We start from the raw sequence: 22,718 nt of genomic DNA on the forward strand, positions 1-22,718 counted from the left end.
CAGTTTGCATTGGTTGTGTTGGATACACAAGCCTTGGTTGAACTAGCATTGTTGGTTGCCATTGACAAACTCAAATTCTAGGCTGACCTGAATATTGCGGGATACTACCATATGATGGTCCTCCATAGGGAGGATAAGGTGAATAAGAATATTTCTCACCATATGATGGCAATCTAGTATGTAATGGATACATAGGTCTTTGTTGACTAGATTTCCTAGCTTGATATTGATATGCAGGATCAAACTGTTGAGTTCCCGTTAAAGAAGAACCAAGTAAAATTCTGGTTAAGGACATGGGTGATAACCATGGTGTAGAAGCAACCCCTGAGTGGGTTCCAGATAAATATTTGTAAACAACCGAGATGGATGATTCACCATACAGGTGTGACTCAGGTGTGGTAGAAAACATCGAAGAGATTGCAACAGAAGATTCTGTGGCAGCTGCATCAGATGATACATTCTGGGATGTTGATGGTTGTCCAGCCATAGTTAACCAACCCAAAATATGTCCTAAAGAATCGATGGGTACTTGAAAAGAAGCAAGATCAAATGGAGCAATAAAGTGAGGAGTATGAGGGTAATGATAAAGCCCAGTTCCAAAGTGGAATGGGGTTCCGGGTGTAGAATATTCTTCCAATTCTTCCTCGACAACAATTAAACCAGGTGGAAGAACTTCATCGTCTGGTCCGTAAAATATTTCTGGTGTTGATAAAATGGAAGTTTCAGTAGTTTCTAATGTCTAAGGGGTAACTGGTTGATCATCTTTCGGTAAAGTAACAACTTCTGAATGTTCATATTTGGAGTCCAATTGTTCGGGTAAAAGAACAACAGTTTTATAAAGAGGTTCGTGAAAAACTTTAGGTTCAAATGTAACTTCTATTTGAATTGTGATAGGTTCTGGATTAAATTTTGGTTGAACTGATTCAAGTTCAGAAGTAATTTCTTGTTGAGTAACTTCAAGTTGAGGATCAATTTGTTGTTGCACAACTTCGATTACTGTTTCACTAGGATCAGTGCTAATGTCCTCAGGTAATTGTGAAACTTCTTCTTCAGAAACGGATGTATCAGAAATGGTTGGAGTAACTGAAGTCTCAGTACTTACCGAAATAGATGATTCAGGTAATTTAGATGAAGAACTAGGAGTTCTTGATGTACTTAACTCAGTTAAGTGAGACTACTTTGACCGAATGGGTATAGCTTTGGGTGACAAAGGCGGTTTACTCGCTGTTCTTCGCAAACAATGGGGTAAGGGTCGATGTTCCTCGACGATTGCTGCTTAATTTTATTATCAAAAATGAAATAAACAAAAAGGGGTAAGCTAGGAAAAAGGTTTACCAAGCAACTATGAACTACAAAATACCTTATGGCGAACCAAGAAGTACGGGTAGGAAATCTCCTCAAATGTTGCATTTGATGTATCATAGTGTACAAGGCGGCTGACCCAGTTACCTCAAGATGGATAAAAACCTAGTGTTGTCCTCCCATATATACCCAAAGGTACGTGGAGGCCCAGACCGTATAAGCACTGTCTAATGCAAAACCGCACAGTGAGAGCATTCCCATATACTTTACATATTGTAACACCACCCTATATACCCAAAGGTACGTGGAGGAGCTACGATATACTCATGTATGTGAAATAAGGTATCACACTCGGGATGTATTGCAGACAAGTTAGCAACAACTGCTTTGTTTTATGATGCCAGAACACATCTCTAGTTTAGAACCACTAAATGTTTTTGTTAATGACAATGCTCCATTAGGTAAATTGATGTTAATTTTAAGTTGATCTTGCTTAGGAATTTGCCTTTCAAGTTCACCACGTGATGTATTATGAAATTCCTAGGAATGCAACTATCATGATAAGCATTCTTTCCATTCAATTTAACAATCAAAATTGTTACCGGGAAAAGTGTCTATTTAGAACTACTCTATCCCACTAAGGTGTGACAGCTGCCTTAGAAACAAACAGAGAAAAACTACTATTGTATTTCCTTTATGAACTATAGATGGAGAGGAATAGAAAGAACCAACCTGTGTCTTACGCTAATCCTTTGATCCAATCCCTCTCTTCTTTGACAGCGTCCCGCTATTTGCTCCCTTACTTGCCCAGCTTCACCAAGTACCTGTAAGATCACAGAAGAAGAAAACTATACAAAGACGTGGATCTATATTCATAAACAACTTAGGATCAGATTTAAGTTAACCATACAAATGTAACAAGCATCAATGATACAAAAGCATGGAGGAAAAACTCAAATAGTTTTTATTGATAAACAAGAAGATCCAGGAGGAGTTATAACTGATGGTTCCTGACCCAGCATCAACCTCCCAGCAAAGAAGCCCCTCTTCACCTCCAAAAAAGCATAAATCACCCAATACTCTGATGTTTGTCTCAAAACCAACAGCAATTCCTTACAATGTGCAAAATTCCAGCCTCTGGATCTCTGGGATGAGAGATCCATATATAGATGTGTGCAAGGAGGATGAGTCAGCTTGTGATTTGATTAGTGTCTTCTCTCTGTCAGTTCTTGTTTCCACTTGGAGACTGAAGGTCTCTTACTCATCCTTGGTCGAATTCAGTGAGGCAAGTGTCATAGGAGAAGATTCTGGAAGCTTCCATTGTCTCTCCACCTCGCGGAATGACACTGCCATTTGTCATTTCTCGCCCAACGCACCCTCATAGTGCATTCAGGTGTGTTGCAATGCACCTAGCTAGTGTGTTTAGGTGCTATGCAACGCACCTAGCCAGTGAGCAGCTGAAATGATATTGTTTTGACTTATTCTGAGTAGTTTCTGGTGGAGAACTTCTGAGAGAAGCTGTAATTTGTTGACCTTGTTCCTTTAGGGGTTAGAACAACACTTTTAGGGACTTAGGAGCCCTTGGTTTATGGACATTTCATGCTTGGAGCTGTAAGGCACAAAAATGTCTATAACAGTTGCCCCCTAAAGTATGAGGCTGTTAACCTTTTGGTGTCGGGTGAAATGCTTTATTATGAGGATCCAAAGTTCTTTCAATGCTGGGAGAAGACCTGTAATAAGATACAATACAATACATTATCTTCATATTGTTTTTCATGATCTAGCTGAGGCAGGCATTCCCATGCTCAGCTTTATAAATTCATTTTCATGTACATAGGACAGAAAATCATCTGATTGTAGACTGATGATTCTGATAGAGCCACCATCCTTTTGGTAGGATGATTATCTGTGCTGTAATGCAGTACATTTAATGTCTTTATTTCCCTAAATATATATCGCAGCCCGAATGGCTGAAACTAGATCCGGGGTCTTCAATCTCGTCCGATCTTCACTCGAAGTACAAGTCGATCCATGTGAGAAATGTTCTGAAGTCGAACATGGAAAGACATCGCTTGATTACTAGTCAATGATGTAAAATGTTAACAAGCACGAGAGGAATCACCGATAATGATAATGACCCTCAAGGTACTATAGTACAATTCATGTGGTGTGAATAAAGGACTTGGCGTCGAACACCACGCAAAATATTTTGGTCGAAGGCCATCGATGTAAACCTGTCGCCGGAAGTGAGAAACTTGCCATTAAGGCATGCAAGCTTCAAAGTACTGAATGGGGTGTTCCTAGACCAACTTCTTGGATAATGAGCTGATGTCGACAAGAAGTGATCCGTCAAAGGAGGGCCTTAATGAATCCCACATCAATGACACGGAACGGAGCAAATGATTTTGATGGAGGTGAAAATGATCTGATGATATACGGTTCAGGGTGGCGGTCATGAAAGAATGGAGTATAATGTATGGTAGTGGGTGGGACACAGGTGGCTTCTCTGGATGACTTCTCTTGAACATGTTGGTGACACTGATGTGATGGATTGGTAGCAATGACCCCAAATGTGGATGGTATGGTGTAACCATGGCGATGTGACCGGTGAATGAAACAACCCACCCGACTCAGACATGGAGTGGAAGTGTCATGCTCAAGAGCGAATTGCTACCAATAAAGATTCTTTGAGTTTTCTTCCCAATTTTTCCCCAGTCATTGCTGACCAGTACCTCTTTATTTTTGTCAAGCTTGAGGAGGATAACATATGCTTGTTCTATAATTTTCCCTTCGGGCAAACCCATCGCTATGTTTTAACGAGCCTAGCGATAGTGAAACTCGTTCTCGTCTAAAGATTAAAATTTAGAGGAGGGATAGCACTTCCTGTCCCTTTAACGAGCTGGAAGGCCAAGAACTCGACAATCTTTTCATATTTTACGAGTCAGTTGAAAAGAGCTTAAAGAAGACTCGTCTTTTGAGGAACGAATGATAAAACGGGTAACAACTGATTCCAGGTAAGGTTTGGAATTTTCCAATCACGGCAGTGTCACAAGGATGGCTAGTGAAATCACTCTTCGCAGCTGTTCCTCAAAATGGGTAAAAAATCAAGTGGAGGTGAATGATCGGCCAATGAAAAAGTGGAGGTGACGGTGCAAACACGACCAAGGCTTTAATGGCTGAAGTACTACATTCACGGTGGTTATTTACTGGGGAATAGTTCATTTTTTAACGAGCTTAAACGTGGGTGGAAACATTTGCTCAGTGCGGGTTTATTTTTTAACGAGCTTGAACCTTGCGGTAACACTGCTCGATTAATCCAGTCGTATGATAAGAATGTCTCATATAAAATGGCAATTTTTAGAGTTTTGCCCCACATCCTTTCTTTATGCAAGTTAGGAAACGACTAACCCAAAAAACAAATAAATAATCGCTCTTTGCTTGCACTCCAAAAGGTTTGCATGCCCCCAGGTATAAAACAGAGTTTCAAGGTTACCTCTACTTCTATCCGCCAAAACATTTGTTTTACCAAGAGAGGCCTACCTCTTACAGGTTACCGAAAGATTGTTCTATTCACAGCGCAAAGAAAACACTTCTTTGGCAATGTCTACCGAGATAAACAAAGGTGAGTGGCGGCGCTCGCCAACTCACATAACTTTGACAAGAGAATCTTGTTCTAGAATAACCCCCTCTTCCAATCACGGACGGGGGTACAGACTAGTCATATTCTCCCACGGAAACCTACCCTATACCCGAAGTTTTCCTGCCGAAGCAGACCAGGGTGCATGCCCCCTGGGTTTCAGTCATATCCCTCCGAATTACTCATGCTCATCGGGAGGACGGACTGGAGATTGAGACATTTCTTGCATGAAAAGACCATTCAGGGATGGTATATGACTATTTGCTCTGCATGATCCGGGAAATGAAAGCTGGTCCACGAGCTTGACCACTCTTCCTTCGTGCGGAAAAAACATTACTCTAAAGAGTGAGGAGACAATTGCTCCCATGCAATAAATATAGTCTCGTCCAAGGAGTAGATTGTAATCCAGGGGTCCTTGAACTACCATTACATTCATGCGAACTGTTTTCCTTCTCAATGTTATGGGCACATCGGGAAGGATCCCTAAAGGTCGACTAGTTCCTTTATAAAAGCCTATCAGATTTCTCATCTCAGGCAAAAGCGATGGTGAACCAAGCGCTTTCCAAGCAGTTGAGGAAAGGATACTCACAGAAGCCCCCTCATCTATGATGGTACCAGCCATGACCATTCTATATATTTGAACGATAATTCGGAATGGTACACTAGCTGGTAAACGGGGTCTGCCTAGTTGATTCCAGTTGAAGGAGACAACTAGGTTGCTTGGAGGTGGGACCGAATAGACGGCCTGGTACGACTCTGACGAACTTCCTTCCTGCAGTAAAGGAACGGGTAAATTGCCCCCATGTTCGTTGGAGTCTGTGCTTATGAAAAGAATTTGGACGGTGTCATCTTTGTTCTCTTCAGTGATTGTATCATCTGAAGATGAGACCTCTGGAGGCAAGACCAGGTCAACTGCCGCCTCGACCTTTTGACTTTCATCTGGTATGGATCCAGATGGTTTATCTTCAATGATAGGTGCTTTAGCCGACCACCTGAGCGGGCCAGCCAGATTTTCAACTAGTGACAGACTCGGCAAGAGTTTTTTTATATCCAGGAGGAAGTCGTAACGGTGAAACAGGACGATCATCCAAAACTCTTTTAGCTTCGTCTAAGAAGGGACAACGGTGAACGGCATGATCGCCTTCACACAGTTTACAAGGAAATCTATATTTTCCTTTTTGTCCTAGGGCTTCACTTTCACTAGTCGACGGTGTGCTTTCAACATGATCATCAGAGGTTGACGACACCGGGTTGTGCAATCTAGGAGACCAGTCCCTTAATATCCAAGGGACGCAAGGACAATCTCTGTGAAAGTGGTCTCCTTTGCAAATGACACATGGAAATTTAGGCCTGGTCGGTGCAGTGTGTGGATTTTCGTTAGACGACACTCGTTTTCCCCCATTCGCCTTTGGCTCCTTCTTCTTCTTCTCTTTCTTCTTCTTTTTGTTCTTCTCCTTAGGAACTTGACTTTTGGCTTTACCAGCCCCATCAAGCAAAGAGGAAGGAGGAGAAGAAGAATTAGAGGAAGTAGAAGGTTGGTGGGAAACTCTGGACTTGTCTAATTGCTGATTCGATTGTTCAGGAATAGTGGTGTTTTAAACAACAGAGGTTGAGAAGAGCCATGCAGGCAAACCAATTGTCAGCCCTGGAAGCGACAATGTGGCCATATGGGGCACACCAACATCTCCCCAAGAGGAGAAGGGACTAGGATTTCCTCCAAGGGGAATTCCTTGGTTGGTAGACTCCATTTTCTCAACCCAAGATCAACGTAGGAAAGGGTAATGAATATTCCGTTTAAAATAAATTTTATACGCTTTGACACAACTTGTTTTTTCAGTTTTTAAGAGGCGAGAAAAAACAAAAGATGACTCTAGTCTCCTTCGATTTTTAATGAGCCTGAAGTGACAAGTGCTCAGATGGAGTTTTTCTGTTAAGGAGTCTGAAAAGGAACGAAAGGGACTGCTCTGGAGATCTAGGTAGAGGGAGTGCCAAACCAATTGCAAAACTGCAGAATACTTTTTACGGTATGGCAGTCAATCTTCCCGAATGTTGTGTTCAGTGCATTGTGATTGATAGGGTGGCAGACATGGCTTCCTATGGATAAAGGATTTAAGCCTATAGGGGTCTCCTAAAATATACTCGACGGTACGTGGGAGCACAAGTCCGTACTGGCACTTATCATCTCAAAGTGGAGGAATCACCCAACCATCAATGAGGACAACAGTTACCAGGCTTTATGACGCCGGAATACGTCTCTAGCCTAGACCTCTAAATGTTGTGCGTCAAGTTGCAAAGCGTTGTTAGATTCATTGAATTTATTTTAAGTTGATCTTGCTTATGAAGTTTGCCTTTTGGGTTCACCACGAGATGTAGATGTAATTCCTAAAATGCAATCTAGAGATGATAAACAAACTTTTATCTCTTTTGTGCAATGAAAATCCTAGCTACTAGAGGAAAAGAAAGACACAATCTTTTCATAAAGAGCAAAGAGCACACTGTAAATGCACTTTCCTAAATCAAGTCAAACAAACTGTCTATATGAAAATGCACATGCATGTATTTGTTTTCGACTTTCTTAGTATTGATTCTAGAAAGAAAGTTGATGTACAAATCTGAATTTGCTTTCAAGCGACAAACACAAACAAGCTTCTTTTCGAAATCAAAAGATAAAGACGATTATGACACTTTACGATTTTGAAATGAATACTCGTTTTTGACACTAGAAAATCACACATTCAGACCAAAGGCAATAGTAAAAGTATAATCAACCATCAACAACAATCAAACTTTCTCCTATGATCGAAATCAACACTTGCGACAAATCTAAATCAAAGGACGACAGTACGACTTTTCTACTTTTGCAATGGAAAACTATAAACGACTCAACAAACACACAAAAACATCTACAGTTCTTTTGTACAAAGGAGGTGGAATAACAGCAAGGAAAAGGGGTTTTAAACAGACATATACTGATCACAGGCTGTAAAATTCAGAGACAGAACTGGAAAGAATGAAGCACAAGAGCCTCAGCTGCACAGGGCTAGTCTGATCAGCGCACCTGTAACACAGAGAAACTGGATTGCAGCGCAGGTTGCCCTTTCAGGAAGTGCGCTGAAATGCAGGAACTCTTAACAGTACCTGCGCTGGGCCAGAAATGAAAATTTGTCCGGGTTCTGGGTCACAGTTTGCAGTTTAGTCTTTGGTTTTTTGGCCGAGTAAAACAATCAGTAATGCACAATCAGGGGTAGATCTAAGGAGGGTCCAAGAGCTATCACAAGGGCAATCAGATCATTTGTGAATCAGCTGTTCAAATCATAAACAAATCCAGTGAATGGATTGAAGCAACAGATGTCTACTTTGCATTTGTTATGGCAAATGCAGTTCGAATGCTACTTATAAGTTTATGAAACAAACAACAAAGAGATACACAAACAAACTAATTAGACATTCGTCCCCAGCGGAGTCGCCATTTTGTTACCGAGAAAAGTGTCTATTTAGAACTGCTCTATCCCACTAAGGTGTGACAGCTGCCTTAGAAACAAACAGAGAAAAACTACTATTGTATTTCCTTTATGAACTATAGACAGAGAGGAATAGAAAGAACCAACCTGTGTCTTGCGCTAATCCTTTGATCCAATCCCTCTCTTCTTTGACAGCTTCCCGCTACTTGCTCCCTTACTTGCCCAGCTTCACCAAGTACCTATAAGATCACAAAAGAAGAAAACTATACAAACACGTGGATCTATATTCATAAACAACTTAGGATCAGATTTAAGTTAACCATACAAATGTAACAAGCATCAATGATACAAAAGCATGGAGGAAAAACTCAAATAGTTTTTATTGATAAACAAGAAGATCCAGGAGGAGTTACAACCGATGGTTCCTGACCTAGCATCAACCTCCCAGCAAAGAAGCCCCTCTTCACCTCCAACAAAGCATAAATCACCCAATACTCTGATGTTTGTCTCAAAACCAACAACAATTCCTTACAATGTGCAAAATTCCAGCCACTGGATCTCTGGGATGAGGGATCCATATATAGATCTGTGCAAGGAGGATGAGTCAGCTTGTGATTTGATTAGTGTCTTCTCTCTATCAGTTCTTGTTTCCACTTAGAGACTAAAGGTCTCTTACTCATCCTTGGTCGAATTCAGTGAGACAAGTGTCATAGGAGAAGATTCCGGAAGCTTCCATTGTCTCTCCACCTCGTGGAATGACACTGCCATTTGTCATTTCTCGCCCAACGCACCCTCATAGTGCATTTAGGTGTGTTGCAACGCACCTAGCTAGTGTTTTTAGGTGCTATGCAACGCACCTAGCCAGTGGAGCAGCTGAAATGATCTTGTTTTGACTTATTCTGTGCAGTTTCTGGTGGAGAACTTCTGGGAGAAGCTGTAATTTGTTGACCTTGTTCCTTTAGGGGTTAGAACAACACTTTTAGGGACTTAGGAGCCCTTGGTTTATGGACATTTCATGCTTGGAGCTGTAAGGCACAAAAATGTCTATAACAAAAATCCTAGCTACTTAGGGATATAGCAATTAGATTTCTTTCGATCAAAGAGAAAAGAGCACAATCTGTTGCAATATCCGTACACTATTCCTATGAGCACACACAAACTTTTTCAATGCAACATGCATGTATTTCTTTTCGATTTCCTTAATGTGAATATGAACAAAAGGAAATATGCACATATAATCAATCAACCATTCATAAGAATGAAAACTTTTACAACAGTTATGTTTCGAAGGAAAAGAAGACTTTACTACACTTTCTTTCGAATCAAAGACTAATCAACTATATTCTAACTTTGACTATAGACTGATAATGACAAAGAAAATATTTAAGAAACATTAATCATTCAAGTCAAAGTAGAGCTAGACAAGGAGATAGAAACTTGTTCTCTGAGACATAACATTCATTGATCAATCAACAAATAAACAAATAGAGAAAAGTTGGCAAAAACACATTCCAAAGGTGGGAAACTCACTAGGGGTGCTCTGCAGTGCACTGTGTCCCTCACGAGCCTGCGCTAGTGAAAGTGAGCCATTTCAAAAGGCAATTTGACATAGTTTTAACCAAATTTTCAATGCAAAAGAGTTGAATTACAATCAATGAACACAAGTAGGGTTTGCAAGGATATCCTAGGAGGTGGACAAGCTACTAGGAAAGAGGATATTCCCCAGTGGAGTCGCCAATTTGTTTTGGAGAATTTGGTATCTATTTATAAATACTAATTCCCTAGATAAGTAGCCATATCTAGAACAACAGTTTAAAGTATTTTAGTCTTTCCCTATAAGAAATAGATAAGATGAGAAGATGAGAAGACCTACTTGTAGTTCCGCTTTCCTCTCGTCTCCTTTGTATTGATCCTGTCACTCCTTCTTGTACTTAATATGCTTGAGAAGTACCTGTAAACACAATAGAAAACAAAGAATCGATCAAAGAAAAATATCTATTGAATATAAGTGAATGGAATTAGATACATTTCACACATATAAGCATTATAAAACAATACAAAAATATGGGAGAAAGGTTCAAACACTTTATTAAATAGAAGAAGGAATTACAACCATTATGTCTGATTCAAAGTCATTCCTCTAGATTGGATCCCATCCACATCACATCAAAAGCATGACAAACTTGTAGCATTACAATACTTTCTTCAAAGCCAAATCTCATAGCAACATTATCTCCTTACAATTCAACATAATCCAACCCCTGATCACTTAGATGAGTGGTCAATTTAAAGGGAGATGAAGGAGGTTTTGTCATAAATGGTGGCATTGAATGGCCTTCCATACTTAGAATTAGTTCCATGGAGGAAGGGATGAGTGGATAGGATGCATCTTAACTCATTCCTCATCCATTTTTGAGCTCATAGGAGTTGATAAGTGAGGGAACCTTCTAGATGACTCCAAAAGATTAGAATATTCCCCAAACCCTATGTGAATTTCACTGAAACTCGCCCAGTGCAGGTGAAAGGAAGCCTAAGTGCTCTGCAGAGCACCCTGGCATGGACTTAACTAATCTGTAGTGCACCCTTACATGGGTCTACCTGCACTGGTCCCTCTAGAGGCCATTTCTGAATGTCTTCAAGTCATGAAACTGTCTAGGAATGAGGCATTCAAAGAGGTGACTTTGTTTAGGGAATGTAGCAACTAAAATTAGGGTTTGATGAGCCCTAAAACACTGATCTATATGATGGTATTGATGTGCCCAAATGGATCTGTAACAGTTCTTCATCCATGGCATTGACCCAACATTCATCTTTGCTAGCTTCATTAACATTCTGTGGTTCTATGGAGGATCTAATGCTAGATAACTGAAAGTTCCTCTAAGAGTTATTCTTATCTGTAATCCAAACCTTCTTTCTCTTAGAATTTGAGATTTTGGATGATTGTTTTGAACATACCTGGATGGAGTCTTTTCCCTATCAGTTGTATCTTCTTTTGATGCTTCATTGGTATCTTCCTCTATATCATTTTGATTTGATACAGGAAAGAATTCACTGTCTTCCTCATTGTCATCTTCCTTTGTTGATTTCATCTGTTCTAGATTTCTGCTTGCTTCATCAATTACTACATCAATACATTCAACATTTTTATGAAGTCTCTTATTATAACATTTGTATCCTTTACTTCTAGATGAATAACCAAGGAGAATTCCTTCGTCTACTCTGGGTTCAAAATTACCAAGATTTTCATCAGTATTTTTGATGAAACATTTTCTTGCAAAATCTCTAACGTGTTTTATAGTAGGGGGCTTACCATACCAAATTTCATATGGAGTTTGGCCACTATTTACTCGAACATTATATTTGTTGAGAATAGTCACGACAGTAAATGCAACTTCACCCCAGAAGGTGGCAGGAGTTCTAAATTCATCAAGCATAGCTTGAGCCATTTGTAGGATTGTTATGTTCATTCTTTCCACTACGTAATTTTTTTGAGGAGTTCTGGCAACAGATAACTCTCTTTTTATTCCATGTTGTTCACAAAAATAAAAAAAAATCATCTCATATGAATTCTCCCCGTCGATCAGATCTGAGACACTTGATTTTTCAATCTGATTCATTTTCGACTAAAGCTTTGAAGGCTTTAAATGTTTCAATTGCTTCATCTTTATGCTTTAGTAAACCAATCCAACACATTCTATAAAAATTGTCAATGAATAAAATGAAGTATTCTTCTCTGCGGGGTGACTTTTTCCTTGTTGGACCACACAAATTAGTATGGATGAGTTCAAGAGGCTTACTTGCTGATCCTTCTTTCTCATTGAAATGAACTCTAGTTTTCTTACTGACTTGACATGGTTTGCAAATGGTATTTTCTGGAATTTTGATATCTATAAGATCAAGAACTGCCTTGAGCCCGCATGCTTTTCTTATATGAGAAAATCTTAGATGCCCCAATCTTCTGTGCCATAACCACTTTTCATCTGTTTTTCTTAGATAGCATTGTTTTTGTCCTCCTTTTAGTATATATAGATTTCTTGGAGTTCTTGTACCTTTGATTACGGTCTTTCTTGTATCAAGCTCACAAACCACACATCCTTTTGATCGAAACTCAACTTCATTTCCTTGATCACACATTTGATTGACGCTGAACAAATTATGTTTTAAACCATCAACATACATGACATTTCCATCTTTAACCTTTTCTTTCAAATAAACCGAACCTTTACCTTTAATGAAATCTTGTGTGTCATTTGCAAAGGAGACATTCTTTTCCTTTTGTAAAGAATTATATGAATGAAGTTTATATTTATAACCTGTCATGTGTTTAGAGCATCTGCTATCAATGTACCACTGATTTTCTTGTCCTTTTGCAAACAGATCTAGGCCACATCTTTCTTATTGATATTCCTTCTTTCTCCATACCTTGGGATTTGATGATGTTTTTTCCTTTTGAATTGTTGGCTGAAATTTGCTCCTGCATTCAGATTCTTCATGACCAAAGTTATTGTGAAACGAACATTCATTTTCATCTTCAAGAGGAGAAATGTTATTATAAGAACTTTTCTTGATTCTTGTTACACTTCTTTGATTTCGTGCTTCTCTAGTCATGATAGTTTTGTAAGCAACACACTGAGAAACATTATTCTCAAAGTTATGGAATGAAAGGCATTGTCGATTAAAGAAGTTTCTATGATCATAGAATCTTTTGGTATCGTTTACCTTTTGGTTGATGTTTCTATTGATGTTCATCCTTGGAGTAAATTGATCATGATTGACCTGATAAGTACTTTTGGGATTTTGCTAATGATTGACATACTTTTCACTGGTCTTTTCTGCATTAAGATAGCTTATGGTGGTGGTTAACGGCTCTTGTGATTGGGATGATTCTTTAGTATATCCAAGACTGGTCTTTATAGGAGGAGAAGGCTGAACCTTGATGATTTCATTTAAAATTTTTGATCCTTTAGAAAATATAATATTAATAGATTTTGTCTTCTCAAGTTCTTTTCTTAGACCCACAACTTCACATTCTAGTTTTTCATTGTGTTTTTCTCTTTCAGTGAGTTGATGTGTGAAAGTGTCTATGATTGTATTCTTTTCTTCCAAACAGATTTTGAGTTTAGTGATTTCTTCAAGAAAGTCTTCCTCTTCTAAGGAATCCAAAAAATCATCATTGTCATAAGCCATGAGTAGTTTATAATATTGTTCACTTTCATCTTCATCACTATTAGATAATCCATCACTATCTTCATGAGTATAGTAACTTCTTCTATTAACAACCTGTTTCCTATTGTCTTTTGCAAACTCCTTTCCTTTTTCATGATTATCTTTATGAGGACATTTTGCAGCATAATGGCCAACTCTACCACAAGCAAAGCATTTGAATGGTAGCTTACCTCTGAATCTTTCGGAACCCCGTTGAAGCTTCTTGACAAAGTTTACCTCATCTTCTTATTTTGAAATATATCCTGATTCATTATGATCTTCCTTTTCTTTTCCCTTTGCTAAAGCTTTGAAAGCAGCTTCCCTAATATCTGGTGGACCTCCTCTCCTCATTTCAAAGGGATTTAAAATTCCATGAAGTTGACCAACATTAATAGATTGAAGATCCTGCTTTTCATATTATGTAAACATATTTTTTATGATAACATTTGTTGAGATGAAATATTTTGTGGATTTATGAATGAATGAATGAGTGCATGTTTGCTATTCATTTTTTTATTTATCTTAATGTATTGTTTTCACCTATTTCCTATATAGTAGATATATTGCATACTGTGGAATTGAGAGTGATGTGGGGGGGAATGAGAGCTTCCACCTTCATGTGGTTGGCCCTGTTCAGTATAAAATAATTTAGGATTTGGATCATCTTGGAGCAAAACACCCTCAATCCAATAGAGCAACAAAAAAGTCAATGTTGACTTCGTTGTTGCTTCATTGAGTGGAGGGAGGTTTGCTCCAAGATTAAACTACTGTAACAATTTATTCTCAAAACCAGGAGGAGCTCATTTAGGTATTCATGCATGCAAATCCTTTATTATTATTATTTATTTATGCAATTAAATTTAATATTTGGTCAAATTTAATCTAAGTTTGCCTCATTGGTCTCATGAATATGTGTAGGACAACTAGTTTCAATTCATATGTTGAAGTGGAACAACTATCTAAAGAAAATAGCTCAAAATGGTAAGGGTTTAGGTGAGACAACAAAATTTGTTTGATATTTGTGTTGTATTTCTTGGTCGAGTGGGAGTTACATAAAGTTTTATAAGAAATAACAAAATTTTCCATGAAAAAAATTCATGTAGTATTTGTCTTTCTTTGAAAATTGTGTTTGTATTTCAGTGAAAGACCATAAACTGTCATTTTTCATGCAAGGCAATATGAGAAACTCTTACTCTATTAATTGGGCACAAGGCACTAGTATGATTTTTATTCTATTTTATTAATTATTATCACATCTAACTTCTCCTCCTTTCTTTGTTCTGTAGGTACTTTCATTCACATATCTGGATTTGAAAGATTAACTAAGGTTGAAGTCATTATATACATGAAAAAAACTCATCGAAGTACTACTAAAATTTAGCCCACCAAGCACTTGGCCACCAGGTGTGTGTTTTAGTTTTAAATTGCATTTTATTTCAATAATTTTTTTTATTTCTATATTGCAAATCTTCCAAGACCATAGATGTTGAGAAAAACCAGGGCAAACAGAATTATGGTTTCTTTTATAATGTTTTCTCTTGTTATATTGCTAATTATTGTGATGTAATGGTAGTTTATTGTCAACATTATTATTATGTGTTCATCATCAATAAGATGCCAATAAAGAAGATCACAATGCAAATAAGAACACCAAAAATAGGCTCCAGGCCACGACAAAACCCCTCCACAGGGGAAAAACCTAAAAACTTATCTTCTTATAGAAATTTAATGAATACTTCCAAGACCTTTCAATAAAGATAATTTAAGAATTGATAGGCCATCCACTCAAACAATAATTCTTCTCTCTACAACTCAGTCTGCTCCTCTACTCTAGCTCGAAATCTAAACAGAGATAGCTTTATTCCCATACATGCGATCTTTCCAAACAAAGAATTGATGCACAAGCCAAACAAATAGACCTTCTTGTTTTCCTTACTATCCTTCACCTCTTTCTCACTCTGAATTTTCTTCAAACTTTTTGAAGAGACTGAATTGCTTGTGTGACTCAAATGAGGTCCAGTACCTCTCCTTTTTTGAGAAATCTAGGGCATTATGTGAATTAGATTCTTCAATTTTCTTTCTCTTATCTTGACATTTACTTGTGAAATTATATGTTGATTATGTTAGTGTCCCTTCCATCAAATAAATTCCAACATGAATATCACAAAGACAAGAAGAAAAGATGTAGGCACATAGCGAGAGAAAAACCCCTATGAAGGGGAAAACCCAGTCAACTCTTTCTTTAGTAGATTAAATCAGGTTGAGACACACTTGACCCTTTGACTAAAGAAATAGACTTACTCCAACTAACATACCATTTCCTCTTGCAATTTTCTTTTCAATCATGGTTCTTGTCTTCTTCTGTTTCAACTTCAAAATTTCAACCCTCCTTCTCCAATAGTCTCGACCCTCATACTTAAGAAATCTCAACCTTCCTGCTTCAGAAATCTTGGCCTTGCTTATGCAATAGTCTAAACCCTTTCTATAATTATCTCTCCAACAAGGGACTTTAACCTCCTTGTAATTATTTATGCAATTCACATTTCCAGCTTCCTATTTATAATAGTTGTCTAAGATTCTCAACTTCCTCTGCATTTCCCAGTCGTGTAGTAGTTTCTCTTACTTCTTAAACGAATGCTTCACTTCTCTCCTTCAATTGGTGAAATAGTAGGCTATTTATACTTATTGGTCACTATGAATTTGAGCCTGCACGAACAATTTGATTTGAATATGACTTGTAGGCTTGTAATGAATGTCAGCTTAATTATGTTCTATTTGGATGCCAACTTTGAAGGATGAATGGTAATCCTTTTGGTAGAAGGAACTGATTTGGTGGAGAAGATATTTAGACACAAAAATATTTTTCATTTCTTGACCTTAAGGAGACCAATAAGGGTCTCTTACAAAAATGACTTTGACTTTGACTCAAAAAAAATCTTAGAGGCCTACAATGGAGACTTGACCTATTGACCATTAATCCAAGCATGAAACCCATGCTTTAATAAGTTAATAAAAATAATTTTATTTTCTTTCTTATGACTCAAATACAATTATGAAGACCGACACTAGTAACACTCTTCAACATTTTGCCTTAACTAGGGAGGTATTCATAATTTTTACATATAGGTATAAGGATGAACTCAAAATGAAATGATTTGCAAAGATAAAGATTCATACAATGTCGTAGCACTTTCGAATTAGATACTTGACCAAGGTATCTAACCTAGTGGGACTAAGGTGTGTTCCAAGCTTCAGTCTCTATAGGTACCATCAGGATTCCACTCTAACACCAACTTTGGGATCTAGGTGTGTATCCAAGGTTAGAGCTCTATGACCAATGCCACCCTCGCTACTTTGAGATCTAGACATCAACACATGTGATGGCTAGATGTCCTCCCAAGCATTAGAAACTCAACCCCAGATTCTTACATCTCTCCCCATAAACTAGATATATATATGTTAGTCTAGAATGCTTCCAAAAAAATTGTATTTTGTTATGCAACCAACTCTCAAAACAGAAGAAAAGATAGATCAATGACTTAAAAATTATCCTTTTCAAAGGGGAAACCTCCTTTACATCACATAAATGAAAAATTCTTGGATGATGCAAATGAAAAGACCTCTTTCGTATATAGAGGAGTCTAAGGGGTTATAATATAATCAGAGTCTACATAACAATAATAATGTAAGGGCACAACAATAACAATAGTGTGCTTCTATGGGGCACAAAAATAGCAATATGGGGGCTACATTCGCACAAAAATAACAATAGGTTGCTATGCTAACAATAAAAATAAGGGGGTTACACTAGTATTATAGGGACCTAACATGTCCCTCTCCTTCAAAAAAGTGTTGTCCTTAATGCTTGAGTAGTTGTGGATGCTTCTGTATAAAATTCTCACCCTCTCGTATGGAATATTTACCAGATAAGTTCTTCCACTTAATGATATACTCTAAAATTGATCAATTTTGTAGTTTTTGGGTTCTTGTTTCTATGAATTCTTCATGTTCCAATATTATTTTTCTTTCTTCGTCAAGTTCTAGAAATATTGTTTGAACTTGGAGCGTGTCATCGATAACCTTCTTTATGCATCAAACATGGAAAATTGGGTGTACTAGAGAAGATGCAGACAACTCCAATTTGTATGCCATACTACCAATCTTTTGCAACACCTTGTAAGGAACATAATACTTGAGTGATAATTTATTAGCCTTCTTAGCTTGCTTGAGGGACATTTGTTTGTATGGTTGTATCTGTAAAAATACCCAATCACCTACATCAAAATTTCTTTCACTGCAATTTTGATATGCCTGTTGTTTCATTCAATTCCTTTAAGAGTCGGAGAACTTCTTGTTGATTCTTGATGTGATCTTCCACTACTTGAACCTTAGATTTTTCTCTTAAATATGATGTGATTGACAGTGGATGATCTCCACAAAGTGCCATAAATGGCACCTTTTTTGTTGCAATATGGAAGGAAGTGCTATACCACCATTCAACGAGAGGTAACCACTTGAACCATTAAGTTTGTTTATCAAATACAAAGAAACATAGATATCCTTCCAAACATTTATTCACTATCTTTGCTTTCCTGTCATATTGAGGATGATAAGATGAGCTATGAGCTAATTGAGTACCAAGACAAGAAAATAACTTCGTCCAAAAATTTCCAATGAAAATGGGATCTCTGTCACTTACCATAATCTTTGGGTTTCCATGTAACTTTTGAATTGTTTACATAAATGCAGTAGCAATTGTATTGGCTTTAAAAGGATGAGATATTGAACAAAAGTGTGCATACTTGGTAAGTATATCAACTGCCACCATGATGAGACTCTTTCCTTCAAACTTGGGTAAACCTGTGATAAAATCCATTGAGACCTCCTCCCAGTGCTAACTTAGAATGGATAAAGCTTGTAACAAACCTAAGATCTTAATTGTCTCAACTTTATTTTGTTGGAAAACCACACATTTTGCCACAAACTTTTGAATATCATATTTAAGGCCATCCCCAAAAATATCCTTCTTGACCCTGTAGTAAGTTTTTAAAGATCTAGAGTGCCCTCCTAAGGGGAAGGTGTACAATTCCAAAATAATATTTTGTTTGAGTTGGGAATTCTTACAGAGATATAAGAAATATTTGTACCATAATGAATCATTTTTCCAGATAAATGTAGATGATGTACTAGGATCTTGTTGCAAATTTTGAATATTTTTTTTCACCTATTCGATTCTTCCATTCATCCTTTGCTTCAGTTATCCAATTAGGTTGGATAATAGAAATGACACAGAGAAATGCTTCCTAATCGTCATCCTTTCTTGAGAGCGCATCTGCAACAACATTTTTCTTTCCTTTTTTGTACATGATTTCAAAGTCATAACCCAACATTTTTGTGACCCATTTTTGTTGCTCTTCTAAATATAATATTTGTTCCAAAAAGTATTTAATACTATCATGATATGTTTTTACCTTGAAATGTATTCCCATTAGGTAAGGTCAACATTTCTTTAGTGCATGTAGTATTTCCAACTTTTCCTTCTCATAAATAGGTTTTTGTAAATACTTTCCCTTGATTGGACAACTTTCAAAAGAAATGGGTCTCCATTCTTGAATTATAACAACACCAAGTCCATTTCCTGAGGCATCACATTCCACAATAAAGGTTTTTGTGAATTCTGGTATACTTAAGACCGCTGCTTAGCGCATTTCCTCTTTAAGATGTTCAAAGGTCTTAGTTACTTCTGGAGTCCAATAAAATGCATATTTCTTCAGTAATGTTGTTATAGGTGCTACTATTCTCACATAATTCTTAAAAAACTTGTGACAATACCCTTTCAACCCGAGAAATCCTCAAAGCTTCATTAGGGTTGTGGGGATTTTCCATTCGTCTTTAATTTTGTTTGGATCTACCTTAACACCCTCATGAGATACAATATGACCCAAATATTCAACCTCCTGTACTCCAAAGAAACATTTGGAGGTTTTTTCATATAATTGTTTCTGCTCCAATAGTTTGAGCACCTTGTCAACATGTTGAACATGACCCTTCCAAGACTTTCTGTATATTATTATATCATCAAAAAATACTAACACAAATTTTCTAAGGAATGGTTTGAAAATGGAATTCATCAAACCTTGATGTGTGGAAGGTCCATTAGTAAGTCCAAAAGGCATGACCAAAAATTCATAATGACCTTCATGAGTTCTATATGTTGTTTTTGAAATGTCTTCAGTCTTCATTCTAATTTGGGGATATCCTGAACGAACAGCTAACTTGGTGAAGTAAATTGCTCCATGTAATTCATCCAATAATGCATTAATTACAGGAATGAGAAATTTATCTTTAATAGTGGGCTTGTTGAGCTCCTTATAATCCAGACACATACACCATGATCCATCCTTGTTGTGCACCAACACTACTGGAGTAGAGAAAGAAATTTGACTTGGTTGAATTATACTGGCCTCTAGCATTTCTGAAACCATACGTTCAATTTCACTCTTTTAGGCATAGTGATATCTGTAAGGCCTGATGTTTGGAGGAACAGTTCCTTGAATCAAGTGAATAACATGATCATAATCATTAAATTGTGTGAGGACTTTGGGAGTCTCAAACACCTTAGAATGATTGTCCAGGACTTTTTGGAGGTCTGGAGAAATAGATGATTTCGATGTTTAAACATCTAATGAGCATAATTGTGAAATTATTGCTTGTTTTTATTTCTTCAAAATCATTGTCATGTCATCAGAGTTGATTATATTCCCTGGTTTCACTGTGAAACCCCTTAATTCAATTTCCTTTCTTTCCCCAAAAAAATTCAAGAAAAGTTCTTAAAAATTAAGATCTGTTTTCCCCAAAGATTGTAACCATTGGACTCCTAATACAATATCAACACCACCTATTGGAATGGAAAACATTGGACTATTCAATACATATATTCCCATGGTTAGCTTGATATTATGGCACTTTCCAGAGAGATTTATAGTTCCTCCATTTGCAACTATCACTTGACACTCTGGTGCTGGATATAGAGAGCAGTTCAATTCCTTGGCTATCTTACAATGAACAAAATTATGGGTACTACCTAAATCAATCAACACTATTATCTTTTTCTTCTTGATATATCATTCTATCTTAAGGGATTTAGGAGTGGTAATTCCCACCAATGCATTGAAAGATATTGTCAGATTCATTTATTCTTTTTATGGGGTTGGTTCCTCATGTATATCCTCTTCTTTTGATGTTTTTTGTTCCTTTTCTTCCTCCTCTTCACAATCTATGTAAAATAATTTCTTCTCAACACACTTATGACCTTTAGTGTATTTTCTATCACAATTGTAACAAAGTCGTTTGGCTCTTTTTTCCTCCAATTTTTTTTGTGTCAACCTTGTAGGTTGTGGAAAGCTAGTAGCAGCAACACTTCCATCTTTATAGTTGTTAGTGGTAGACTTCATTGTTGCCGTAATTTTTCTTTCAACTTTTCTTACCACCTTGAATGCCTTATCCAATGAATAAGGTTCCCAAAGGTGAACCCCATGTTGGATGTTATACTTTAAAGTATCGATGAAGACATCAATCCTATGCTCTTCTCGGATATTATTTATCTTGATATTCAAGCTTTGGAAGTCCTCAATGTGCTCTTCCATTGAACCATTTTGTTTGAGATTTATTAATTGGCTAAAGAAGGTGTTTATTTTTGAATCCTCATAATGTGCTACCAATTATTTCACAATAATTTTCCAAGTGAAAATTTATTTATGAGAGAAAAGTCATTGATACCACACAAACTGATTTTGTTCTAAATATAAATATGCAATGCGTATCTTTTGTGTGTTCGACACATCATGTAGATCAAACAATTGCTCCATCTGTAGTATCCATGTCACCGGATCCTTGCCATCAAAATTCTTCATATATATATTTGGAATGTGGTTATTATTCAACCCACTATGGGAGTCTCTAAAATAATAATTTTTATTCTGATTTATCCTCATCATGATTTTCGTGGAGTACCTTTTCACCACTAGGAAGCATTTCTTGTAGCAACTTTGTCAAACCCTCAAAATCTTACAAGTCCCTTTTCATTTCTATTTATAAACCATCCTTCAAACCTTCCATATTGAAATTCGTCATTACTTCCATGTCAGATTTAAAACCATCCATCTGAGCTTCCAGTTCATTTTTGGTTACTCATTGTGAGAGTGAAATTTGTTGCACTTGGTCAGGAAATTTTGATATATCATGTTTCATTTCTTCCTCTTCTTCATGCTTCTTAGAAGAGATTTATGGTAGCTTACTAGGTATGTCCATTTTTTTGTTGAGGCATTTTAGAATCAAACAATGATATTTATGCTTCACTATTCCTTTTGAATCAATTCAAACATATTTTTCAAATAGAAGTTATACAAAATTTACAAAAAATACACACATTTTTCTTGCTTTTCAGGAGCTCAATATTGAAACTAATGTATCCTTGTAATTTTGGATCTCCATGGTCCGAACTTTCATCCTGTGGTATCCCTCATAGTCTTATGTCCAACCCCGCAATTCATACTAAGACTGGATTCTTCGAGAAAGAGTTATGTCCAATCTCCTACCATGGCCTGATTATATACTAGTTCAATAGAGCAAACTTGTATTGAGTGTCACATGTCACTGTTTCAACCTTTACCCCTGAAAATGATACAAAAGAAACCAAATTTCATTTAATTTCAATCAATTTTTATAAAATTCAAATCCGATGCTCAGAGAGAAAGTTATGACAATTTTCCCTAGGTCACCTGTTTGAGATAGAATTCTGGAGCTTGAAATAACGCTAACTTCCTCAGATCATATCTCTGAAAATATAGCGAACCAAGATATGAAATTCATACACGAATTTTACCAATATTTTGGTTCCAAGTGGTTGTAATTTCAGCTTCTTAATCCTCATTAATATATATATATATATATATATATATATATATATATATATATATATATATATATATATATATATATATATATATATATATATATATATATATATATATAGTGAAAATTACAATATGACCTATTTGAAGAAGCGAAACCCTAGAATCCAAAGCTGTAATACCAAATGTTATGCAACCGAC

Source organism: Pinus tabuliformis, chromosome 7, assembly GCF_031772625.1.
Source record: "Pinus tabuliformis cultivar Carrire ecotype Pingquan chromosome 7, CPIR1, whole genome shotgun sequence".
Lineage (NCBI taxonomy): Eukaryota > Viridiplantae > Streptophyta > Pinopsida > Pinales > Pinaceae > Pinus > Pinus tabuliformis.